At 47.3% G+C, this 12,283-nt stretch overlaps 1 pseudogene; it reads right to left on the bottom strand.

Annotated features, from left to right (window-relative positions):
- Positions 1-1,851: 1,851 nt before the first annotated feature.
- On the bottom strand, positions 1,852-7,262 carry LOC103668138 (annotated as a pseudogene).
- Positions 7,263-12,283: the final 5,021 nt, after the last annotated feature.

Here is a 12,283-nt window from a genome sequence, read left to right as displayed (position 1 = left end):
TACAGAGAAGCCAGAAGTTAACTGAAGTCAGCTCTTCTCCATTGTGAAGGTATTTCTTTCGGGACTGACCAGCAGCCTCCTTGTCCCAAAGTGTAACAGCTGTGCCACGGAAGATATCCATGTTAATAATTCTAGATGTTGCCTGTAAAATTGGAGACAGCACAGTGCACTTACATGCTAAAGTAGTCATGTCCAAAGTTCAGGGATTGGAGCAGACCAAACTCAAACGTAGGTCCCATCGAGGCCTTTCATCTGCTTTGATTTCAGAAGCACCAAGAAGACTTTCCTGCTCCCATAAGGCAACTACCTGTTTAGTGATGCTTTAGGTTACTCTTGTGGGACAAAGTAAATTTATAATTCTGTTCTCCCACTAAAGCTCAGCTTTAAAGTGTGGATAGTGCTGAGAGGGGCAGCATTTTGTCTCAAAAGTTTCAGTAAAATACAAGGAACTGAAATACAGTCTGCCAGAGACGATCACGGTTTAAGACACAACATGATGGAATGTGCTAGAAGGGAGAAAGAAAATGGAGAGTTGGAGTCCAAAAACTTCAGCTTTGCAGTTACACGTAATAACGCTGTCACAACTCTTTGAAACGCGGTGTTTCATCTCGGCAGATCCTAGCTAATCTACCGGCAGCCGTACAGGGCGGGCAGGTTAAATGACAAAGGGAAAGAGGAAATATTAAGGGGTCCAGAGGATCGAATCGGGCTGGAGAGATCAGAAAGGGCTTTGTGAAGGGACTGCCGTTATAGATGATTATTCGTGACAGAATTTTCCAGAACCAGATGGCTGTATTCCAGCAGCGACTGAAGCAGGGCAGCATAAGGCATTCGATATGTGACAGGTTTGAGTGAGGATGGCCAATGAAGATGGAAGCTGAGGGCTGAAGCATGTCACCGTATCGTTCATGTATATTGCGTGGAGAAGTCAACAGAATCCCTCCTTTTTACTACAAATCTTCACCTACTGACGGATTTCCTTGTAGCGCAGTACACACCCCTCCGCCTCCTCCCTGCCCTTGCTTTCCAGAGCTGCGCTCGGAATTGCTTTCCTTTGCTGTGGTCTCTGAACTCTGTTTTCTCCTCTGAAGGCCAAGCGCGTGATGCTCAGAAGCAGATTTCACCACTTAGCACAGTTCAAACAAGCACAAAAGCTCTTTGGGAGAGTTGCCTCACCTCTCGTGCCTCAGTTTGCATAGATGAGAAATGGGATAATAGTATCTCGATCGGGAGGTGATGAGGATTGAATGAGATCTCCGTACAGTGCTTGGAGCCAATTGTACATTAATTCCACCTTTTAGAGCAGGCATCGTAAATCTTCCCTCGGAAAGAATGTAACTAGATGTGAAGCAAGATTTTCATGGCATTTTCTAGATGTTAAGCCGCTTGCCTGTGTGGTCTAGTCATAAGCACGACCGCCTCACCCAAGGCCACGTTGCCCTGGCGTGTGACCGTCTCTGTCCCCGGCAGTGTTTGGTGGCAACAAATGATGGCGTGTTGAAAATACTTCAGTGGCTGTAGAGGTGACGGGGATTCTAGAATGGCCTACAGTAAGAGACGTGATCAATTGAGGCCATTCACAACAACCCGATTCGATTCTCCTTCCCAGCCAGCATAAAGCCAACAAAAAGTGGTGCCCAACAGAAACAGTAAGGGCAGATTATACTTTTTCTTCTTTTTCCTAGCTGAGGATTCATTGGTGTCAATGCAACCAAAAGAGAATGTCAGTTACAGAAAACACAGTCATGTGCTCTCCCCAGCCCAGGTCCCTAAGACCCCTTCGGAAGGAGAGGAAGAGGGAGCCCCCGGGCCTACGCAGGGCTGCCCAGGGTGGGAGAAGCCGGTGCCCCGTCAGTGCGTCCGGTAGCCAGTGGAGCGGGACAGCTCACACAGCTGGCCCGTGAAGGCCGGGTCGTGATGATTCTTGGCAGCGGGCCCCATGCCAATGGTGCCAAAGATCTCTTCGCCCGTCTTTGCTGCCAGGGGGTCCTCCGCGCAGAGCACGGTCTGCTTCCCGTGCGTGTCCAGGGGGCCCCGGAGCTGGTGGAAAAGCCCATCCTTCGCAGCAGGTGAACTTGATGTTGAAGGAGGCCACCAGCGCAGGCACGTCGCCATTTCGCATCTTGCGGGCAGGAGGGGAGGTGAAGGCCAGTCTTCCACCTTGACCGTGCAGGCGTCCACCTCCTTTATGAGGCAGGCGTTGGTGAGCAGCTGCGTGGGGTCCAGCACCTCCCCCAGGGGCTCCTTGACGGCCACGTCTTTGATGCAAGACACGTCAAAAGCATATATGTTCTCCCGGCAGTGATCTTGTCTTTGCACCGCCGGTCTTCACGGCTGTCACGTACCGAGCGGCTCGGTCTGGGACGATGAGGCCGTCAGGTGCCAGGCGCTTGCCAAGGGCACTGAGCACGGTGTTGAGCTTTGGCCCGAAGGAGAGGCAGCAGCCCGTGCCCTTGCTGGTGCTCATGGCTACCTTCTCGGCCGGACGCTCTGCCTCCTTCCCCCTCCCCTTGACGACAGTCACCACGTGCTCTAACTTGTTGGCTTTGGTGATCTTTGCCGCAAAATCAGAGATACTGGAACACTCGATCCCAGTGACCTTGCGGGCTCCAGCCTTGGCCGCCAACCTACAGAGGATCCCTGTGCCTGAGCCCATGTCCAGCACCACCTTGTCCTTGAAGAGGGGCGGGTTGTGAAACATGGAGGTTTTTTTTTTTCTTGAATGCCGAAGGGAGCCTAGGAGTAAAGTAGTCATCTTTGGATGTCATGTCCTCGGCCTTGGGCCTCTCGCTGCTTTCTGTCCAGCCACGGGAGACCTCCACGATGCGGTTTGTGGCCTCGGCTGCCACCGTCCTCACCCGCACCCATTCCTTGCCATCCCCCCTTCCCGGTTCACACTGTTCTAATGGCAGAGTCCCAAGGTCAAAAGAAAAACCAGCAGAAGCCCTTTTACATTTTATTTTATTTTTTCATTTACACTTTAAAAGAGCGATAAAAAGAGACTGGGAAAGTGAAAGATGGCATGCAGTGGACGGTGTCCTGAATCGGGAGTGTGGCAATCCAGTCTGGTTCCTGATATGCCACTAGCAGGCTGTGTGACCTTGGGAAAATGTCTACACCACTCTGAGTCTGAGGAGATGATTGCTGAAGTCTCCTTTAGTAGGGGTTTTGATAGTTTTAATAGGCTATGCTATCCATTCTAAATTGAGTGGGAATAGCTACTAACTAAAGCTTGTGGTTCCAAAGAGGCAAAGGTGGTTGTTACTTCCCTATCAGGTGAACCACCTGTTTTGGCTGACTGGGAACTTTCTCAATTTTCGCGCTGGAAGCCTTGCATCCCAGGAGGCCCCTCAGTCCTGAGCAAACCAGCACGCTTGGTCACCCTCATTCTATCTTCTGAGGTAGATGGTTCTGGATCCCCAGCGCTTGCCTCAGCTAAGGAATCCCATGAGCATGGCTCTGATTTTGTGCCAGGTGCAACAAAAAGTAGGCTATATGACAAGCCCAACTACGTGCCAGTGACCTGTGACATCACAGTTCTTACTAAATGCCTTGTCAATTAACAGGAGACATGGAAGGGCTGTAGTCACAAAGGAGGAAAAAGGGAGGCGCTTTTAGAAAATGCATTTGAGACCCGGCGTGACTGCCAGTCCTTGGCACAGCTGCCCTCAACGCCGAAGGTGGTCTTTAGAGACCCCGGGGCACAGTCCAAGGAAAGGGCAGAGTGTCCCGAACGTCCACTGATGGACACTGCCCTTCCGAGCATTGAGGGGGGTCATGGATCTGTGAGCACTTGGCCATCCATGTCTGAGGGTGTATAATCCTCTGAGTTTCCCTAGACAAGGGAGCGTCAAATCCAGTATCTTCTCACACTGAAGCCAAGACTATGAATCACAGAAAAAAATTAAGGACAAAAGCTGAATTTGTGTCACTCTTTAAAACCATCAGGGTGACTCCTTGGAGGCACATTTTGATAGATATTTGCTCTAGAATGAACTCAGGAAGTGCCACTGACATGTACTTACTTGAGGGACCAAGGAACGAACCCTACATCTCTTTAAGCCCCAGAATATCCTCTGTTTAGGACCAGAGCTACTGAGCAGTCTCCTAGTATTGAAGAGGGGACAGACCTCTGTCCTCAGCAATGGTGCGTTCATTTCCCCACTGACTGCGTTCAGAGCCTTCAAAGGGCAACACGGTGAAGACAAAATTCACAGACAACGTCCTAAGAATTAAAGAGCGTGCAGAGAAAAACCAGATGGGACAAGAAGACTGGTTTTTGATGAGTCACTAATTCCTTCCCAGTTTGCATCGGTGCAGTCATGAACACGGTTCCGACTCTGGTCATTTGACACTGTTTGGTTGTACGCTCACAAGGTAGGCAGTGTAATCGATCTGAGGCATGCCGCTGGCTTCCATGTATTTTGATTGGATGCGATCATTTATTTGGGGCCAGGGCCCGCCATAGCGGTGGGTGGTCAGAAAGAGCTGATCACAGCACTTTCTCCCCCACCCCGTTTTCGGCTGTATCTTGCTTTAGCTTTGTGTATGTTTGATAGTGTTCAAAAAAAAAAAATCTGAAATCAGAATCATTTCTATCTTGAGCCTACCAAGGCACTCACACTCAGCATTAAATGTAAATAGAACAAAAGTGCACCTGTTTAAAAAGTGTGAGCACATCTCTTCTGGTTAAAAACCTGCTTTAAGATGCTTTATTGTTTTAATAGCCATTTCTGCTGCGCTTCTGCTGTTAAGCATTTTTTCCTACATTTACTAGCTGCTTCTGTTTATCATGTATTTTCCTCAGAGCCAATTTTATCCCCAAGAAATGTCTCAGGGTCCCTGATGGAGGCATTTCAGAATGCGGGCAGGGAAGGCCAGAGGTGAAGAAAAGCCGGGGCGGGGGGGCAGTTGCTGAGGAAAGGGGAGGGAAGCTGGATGAGCTAGTGAGGATCGGGCTTTTCCTGGGCTCAGATGCCTCCCCCCAGGGACAGATCCCCTCTGCTCCCTCCTTTTTGTCCCTCTGGCCATTTTCTTTTGCTCCCCCAGGAGAATTTATGTCAGGGTTTGTCAGCCTCAGCACTACTGGTATTTTGACCTGGACCACCCCTTGCCGTGGGTTCTGCCCTGTGAACCATAGCAGGCTTAGCAGCCTTCCTGGCCTCTACCTAAGAGATGTCGGTAAGCAAGGCCTCCCCCAACCCCCCACCACACACACACATTTGTAACAACCAAAAACATGTCTCCAGACATTGCCACATGTTCCCGGGGGGGGGGGGGCAAACTCGCCCCTGGTTGAGAACCACTGGTAGATTCCAACCGGGACCTTCTTGATCCTCTTTGCTGACATGCATTCAGGTCAGAATTCTAGAGTAGATCATCCTGGCTTCTGGGCCAATTTCAAGTAAAAAAGCCTTCTGGAACAAAGTGAATAAGGCAATGGCCATCACCAATCACTTAAAAAAATGGAGCAGCGTTGTTTTGGTAGGACTTGAAATTAATGCCAATATAATCACATAATCCTTGGGATGCAGGGCTACACACGCTGACCCCTACGCCTGGCAGGAGTTGGGTGAGATTTGAGTAAGTCACTAAGTTAACTTGTTTTCTCAGTTTCCTCTAGGAATGGTTCCAGCCTTAGAATGGGTCATGAGGTGTGGTTTTTTTCGGTTTTGTTTGAATCAAGAAACTGATGTAAACAGAGCAACCTTCAAAGACGTGACTGAATTCTAGTCCGACTTCAAGTGACCTCTGGAGAGCAGAGCTTTCGGTGCACTGCACAGGTGGCGGGTTTCCCAGCCCTTTGGTGATTTTTTCCCCCTGCTGTGAGAGGCCAGCGCGAAGACTAATGCTGATGCCGAAGGCCGTCGAACTCCTGTGCACTGAAATGGCCAAAGTCTTCAGTGCTCAAACCACAGAGTCCATCGTCTCTCTTATCAAATGTCATGGAATTGATCAGAATTTGGAATGAGATGGAACATTCCAGACCGAATGAGTCCCCTCTCGTTTTACAGGTAAGAAAAGTAAGACTCAAAGGGATGAAGTGACTGGCTCAGTAAGGCCACACACTGCCTTAGAAGAAGCAGGACCTCTTGCCGCTTCAACCGGGAGATGTTTGCTGGAACCCAGGTAACCTCTGATGACTAACCACTGTATCACGAAGGTGCTGTACCAACTTCCATCAACCTGAATGCTTGCTTCTGTAGATTCGCTTCTTCACCTTCTGTCTTCCGAAGTCTTAATTACACTCCCTGCCATTGCCTGGTCCTTTCTCAGAGTCATACCAACATGGGGAGATTCAAAATAACAGCCCTGGGTCATGGATGGTTTTCCAATAACGGTAATTTTGTAGGACGGTGGTTCTCAAAGCGTGGTTCTGGACGGGCAGCATCTGCACCACCGGGGCATTTAGGGAAAAGGCAAATTCTCAGGCCCCACCCAGCCATATTGTATCAGAAACTCTGGGTATAGGGGTGTGGCATGCATGGCGGGCAGCCATGGGGTTCAGTACCCCAAAGTTTGAGAACTACTCTGCAAGCCAAGTTTTCTAGGGTAGTAGTTGGCAAACTTGGTTGCATTAAAGTCAACGGAACCACCTAAGGACCTTCAAAACATACTGGTTAAAATGCAGTTGATTAAAAAAAAAGTGTAACTGTGTGTGGTGGTGGAGGTTAACTAGACTTGTGGTGATCATTTCTCAATATATACAGAATCATCACGTTGTACACCTAAAACTAATATAATGTTATATGTCAATTATATCTCAATTTGAAAAACAATGAAATTGGGGCACTTGGGTGGCTCAGTTGGTTAAGCATCTGCCTTCGGCTCAGGTCATGATCTCAGGGTCCTGGGATCGAGCCCCGCATCAGACTCCCTGCTCAGCGGGGAGCCCGCTTCTCCCTCTCCTGCTCCCCCTGCTTGCGCTCTCTCTGAAAAATAAATAAATAAAATCTTTTAAAAAAAACAAAACAACAAGTACAACAAAAAACAATGAAATTGTTGCCCGGGCCTTCCTGAGGTGGTGATCCCTGTGTGTCATGTGGGGAAAGATCCTTTCCTGCTTTAATAAACATGCTTCTGGCTCTAGTAAGTTACAGTGGCTTTCATTGTGCATAATTGTAAGTCTTGTATTCAACTCAGAAGTTAGGCTTGCTTTGGGGCCATTTGGAGAGAATAACAGTTTTCAATTTATCTGAAGATTCAAATGTACCTAGAATAGAAGTTTCTGAATTTGTGTTCCCTTACTCAGCCGCTATCATTGCAAGGTACTTGGTTGCTTGGGGTATTTGAGTTGTTTCTAATGCTTTGATTTTATGTCATTTATTTTTTTTACATTTTTAAGATTTTATTTATTTGAGAGAGCATGAGAGAGAGCATGGGTGAGGGAGAAGGGACAGAGGGAGGAGAGGGAGAAGCAGACTCCCCGCTGAGCAGGGAGCCTAAAGCAGGGCCCGATCCCAGGACCCTGAGACCATGACCTGAGAAGTCAGACTTTTAACCTACTGAGCCACCCAGGTGTCCCTCTAATGCTTTGATTTATGAAGAGAAAAAGACAATGCTGGTTTTCTAGCAACACAAACTATAAGATAATGCTCTTGTATTATTAATATTCCATTAGTGAAAATACAGTTATTACCAAAAAATATTAAAACAAGTAGTACTTAATCATTTATAATAAGCGGTTCAACACACACTGCTTAATATCTAAGTAATTTCCAATGGTTCTATTAATATGAGACTCTCCTTTAATAAGTAGAAGGGAAGCTAGAACCAAGAGAAAAATAATTGAAGTAGTTTTATTTAACGCCATTGTTTTCAATATCATTGGTTAGGTAAAGAACAATTTAAAAAATCAGTGAAATCATGGTTATTTTTTCAAATCTAAATTCCGTAGGGCAGGCCAGAGGCTGGCAAGTCAGGCAGGATCTCTGTGTTACAGTCTTAGGGCGGAATCCCTTGTCCTGTGGGAAATCCGTTTTTGCTTTTAAGGCATCCAACTAATTTGATAAGGCCCACCCACGTTATCAAGGGCAATCTCCTTTGCTTAAAGGCAACCGATTATGTAAAGCTTGATCACATCCGCAAAATACCTTCACAGCAACATCTCAAGTATTGTGAATGATGGTGCTTCTAACTCAACGGAATCATCAACAGGATGAAGGAATGTGTGGGTGTGGAGTTAACGTTTTTTACAAGATAGCCCTGTCCCTCAAATCCCAAGCGAGCGTCTTTCCACCATACTTCGCTACTAACGAATCGACTCACGGGGCTATGGAAGCCAGATGACGGGACAGACCATCAGTAATGCCCACTTGGTGAAACCACTTTGGGTTTTCCAAGGCAACAGGCAAAACTGCTTGGAGACCATTACGTCCATAAATAGCCTTTTCTCTTTTGAACCACATCATCTACTCCATTATTTGCATCTGGGGCCTTTTTTCAAAGCATCTGACCCTTTGGAGTCATCTAGTGAACACTAATACTTACTCAGGACCAGCTGTCAATGTGAAGGAAGGGTTTTGTTATACGAATTTGCATATCCTGTCGAGGACTTGTCAGAACACTTTCATTTCAAGGTGAAATGAAACTTACAGGACTAAGTATTTCACTCTATAGGGGGGTGGGGAGAGAAACAAAAGACAAGGTTAATGATGATACTGGGGCTTCACAATGAATTCTGTAGGCTGTGTTCTGCTTTTGGCTCATGGTATCTGCAAATTTCTAACAAAGAGTATTATTTGAAAACGGTCATGGTTGTATCTAACTGAAGGGGTTAAAAGTTGAGACTCGTTTTAAAAAGACTTGATGGTTGCCATTAAAGTCCTCTCTCCCTTTTATCAAGCAGACCCTGACCGCCAGCATCTGCGAGAGGGAACAGCAGAAATCCGGCAAGCGGTGGGGTTAATCCCTAGCCCTCGTTCGCATGCTCGCCCAAATCAAGCAACGCGCATAGAGAAACACGGAAGACATCCTCCTTCCCCGTGCTGGGAACACAGCATTCAGTGGACCGGAGCAATTTGTGTAAGGGCCTTATTTATGTTCCCATCAGCTTTAGGAGAGTATAGATGATGCGAAGTTTCTGTGGAACTTCTTTGATGTCCACGTCGGCAGGACGGGGACTGCAACGTGGGGCTTCTGTCCCCAGCTGGGTACTTGTCAGCCGCCGCGCTGGATGCCAGCTCAAGTCTGCACTTGCTTTCAATGTCAGACACTTAATCCCAGGAGTTCTGCAATGTTTAAGTCGCTAGATTAAAATACGACACTAAACCAGGGCTGCCACATAAAATCCAGGATACCCAATTAAATTTGAACTTCAGATAAACAAGAAATAATTGTTTAGTATAAGCCTGTGCCAATTTGCTAAATTTAGCAACCCTGCACGAAACCTTAACGACCCACCAAGGGCCATTCCTGATCCTCTTTATTTCCACCAAAAAGGAAAAAAGAAATGCAGTCAGACTTAGAAAACCAAGTACAAGGCATCCAGCCAATGAGAGGCCTGTTCTCACGGGAGAACTTGAAGCAGTCTATCTTCAACATCCAGTAATTTCTCTTGAGCTAACGAAGCCGCGGAGGACTGGGCTGACAATGTGTCATCACTCAGCCTATGGGGTAGTTGACAGGGAACTCTTCAGCAGAAGGTTGTTGGCTCATAGTTCAAGGTTAGTCGTTGCACGACTGCTTGTAATAGCAAAGATCTGAAATACGCCACATGTCCATAGATACAGAGATGGTTAGAGAACTTGCGCAATACCCAGAAACGGGATGCTCTCTAGCTGTGCGAAAAGAAGGAGGGTGCTCCCTCTACATCCTCAGGGACAGAAGGCGTACAAGAACTCCGAATGGAAAAAACAAGAGGGGAACAAAGTATTTGCTCACAAAGTGTACTGTGACCCAACCCAAGTTCGGCTGGCCTTCATCCCAAAAGGCCATCCCTCAAGAGCCCGTTTTGAGTGGCAAGCAATAGGAGCTTTATTCAGGAGGCCGGCAACCTGGGGAGAAGACGGGCTCTTGTTCAAAGGCCAACTCCGAGGTTTCTGCCCAGCCCAGCGGTTTTGAAAGGGGTTCAGGGTAGTGCACTCAATGGTGCTGCTACAAACGTTATCTCGTTATCTCGGTGCTCAGGGTGGAGCGAGGGGCGTCGGCTCTCTGTCTCGCGCTGTGCAGGGGGGACTCTGTTCTTTCTGCGGAGGAGGGCAAGGTCTACGGATACACAAAGGGAGGTTAGTAAAATCCTTTGTGTGACCTAAAAAAAGAAAAACATTTTTGCTAAAAAAGTAGCTGGCTAATCAGAAAGCCGAGGCCGCTTCCAACACACGTGCTGGCTTCTGGCTTCTCGGGCCTGGGAAAGTTCTGGTCCTTCACTCCCCTCAAGGCCAGTGGTCTGCAGATAGAAAGAAACTTTGGAAAGGTAAGTAAGGATAAACCACAGACAATGGCTTCTTGTGGAGATGGGGGTGGGGGTGGGGGTGCGATGGGGTGGATGCTTAAGGAGAGGGGACCGTCTCTCCCTCCGGACCCACGTGCGCATGGGTTCCCGTAGGTATCGCGCAGAAGAGACCGTGCAGCAGGGCTGCAGACTGCTCTCCTCAGAAAGGCCCGCTTTGAAGGTTGGCCTTTGGAATCTGGGGACTGGGATTTCTAGTGGGTTCTCACCATTCCCAGAATCGATAAGAGTGGCTCACTGCAACTCAGTCGTTTTTGTGAACACTCTGATGTATGTCGAACACCGGCTGTCCTTCCGGGAGCCTGGAATTTTGGCACGTGCAAGGCAGAGGGTGCCTATGGGACCAGTCCCCCCACGAGAAACCCTGAGTGCCACATCTCTAATGAATTTCCCTGGTAGACAACATTTTACATGTGCCTTGTAAACAACTGCTTGCAGGGGTATTCAGTGCTTCCTGTGGGCCTCCCCTGGGACAAGGTTCTGGAAGCTTGTGCCAGGCTTCCTCCCATCGTTGCCCCATGCACCCTTTCTCTATACTGATTTTGGTTTGTGTCCTTTCACTATAAAGAATCATAGCTGTGGGTAAACTATATGCTGAGTCCCGTGAATCCTCCTCGTGAATCATTAAACGTGGGGGTGGTCTTGGGGACCCCAAGCACAATTTCTCCCCCATCTATAAATGTTCTATACCACGTAAATGTATACTACGTATTAAAATATAAAACAAATATAAGTCCTTTATATTTGCCTAAGAGCCCCATCAATCTATCTCCCTTCCTTCCTTCCTTTTGTTCTTTTTCTGTTTTCTATACATTAGTTCTTGCCTCGTGACTATGTAGTCTCTATTAAAATTAAAGAAAAAGTTAAAGGCCTTGCCTTATATTTGCCCAACTAAAAGCCCCATTCAGAATGTTCTCAGGGGGGGCGCCTGGGTGGCTCAGTTGGCTGGGCATCCGACTCTTGATTTTGGCTGGGGTCGTGATCTTGGGGTCATGGTCTTGGGGTCCTGAGATGGAGCCCCATGGTGGGCTCCATGCTTAGCAGGGGGTCTGTTTCTCCCTCTGCCCTTCCCCCTGATTGTGCTCTCTCTTTCTCAAATAAATAAAACCTTTAAAAAAAACCCCACAAAACCAAAACCAAAAAAACCCAAAATGTTTTCAGAGAAAGGAACGGGCGGGGGTGGGGGTGGGGGGAGAAAGAGAAGAAATCCGAAAGAAAAAACTATAACAAATTTTGCTGCCTTGATCTCTAAGGAGACAGAAAATTCTTGTAGCTTTTAAATGGCAGTGTTCGTTTTTAGTTTTTTTTTTATTTTTTTTGTTTTATTTTGTTTTTTTAAGATTTTATTTATTTATTTGACAGAGAGAGAGACAGTGAGAGAGGGAACACACGCAGGGGGAGTGGGAGAGGAAGAAGCAGGCTCCCAGCAGAGGAGCCTGATGTGGGGCTCGATCCCTTAACGCCGGGATCACGCCCTGAGCCGAAGGCAGACGCTTAACCGCTGTGCCACCCAGGCGCCCCTGATTTTTTTGTTTTTTAGTTTTTGTAAAAAAAACTTCTTTCCAACTTTTACACCTGACTGTTTCAAACGCTTAGGGCTTTGTTCTGGAAGAATTTGTCCCTCCTTGTATATATGAAACCGTCCAGCACATAACTGGAAATACAGGTCTGCCATTCAGAAGAACATTTTTGTCACAGAGCTTAAAGTCACCTTTGGGGGTGAGATCATACATTAAAAAAAAGGTTTTGTATAAAGAAAGAGCAAAAAGTTTACAGAGACGTAGCCAAACTCACTGTGCGAACACTTGAGTGGCTCCTGAATCAGAAAAAAAA

Source organism: Ursus maritimus, assembly GCF_017311325.1.
Source record: "Ursus maritimus isolate PB19 chromosome X unlocalized genomic scaffold, ASM1731132v1 scaffold_X1, whole genome shotgun sequence".
NCBI lineage: Eukaryota > Metazoa > Chordata > Mammalia > Carnivora > Ursidae > Ursus > Ursus maritimus.
The sequence above is the reverse complement of the archived record's forward strand: the minus strand, read 5'-3'. Positions and strand labels throughout refer to the sequence as shown.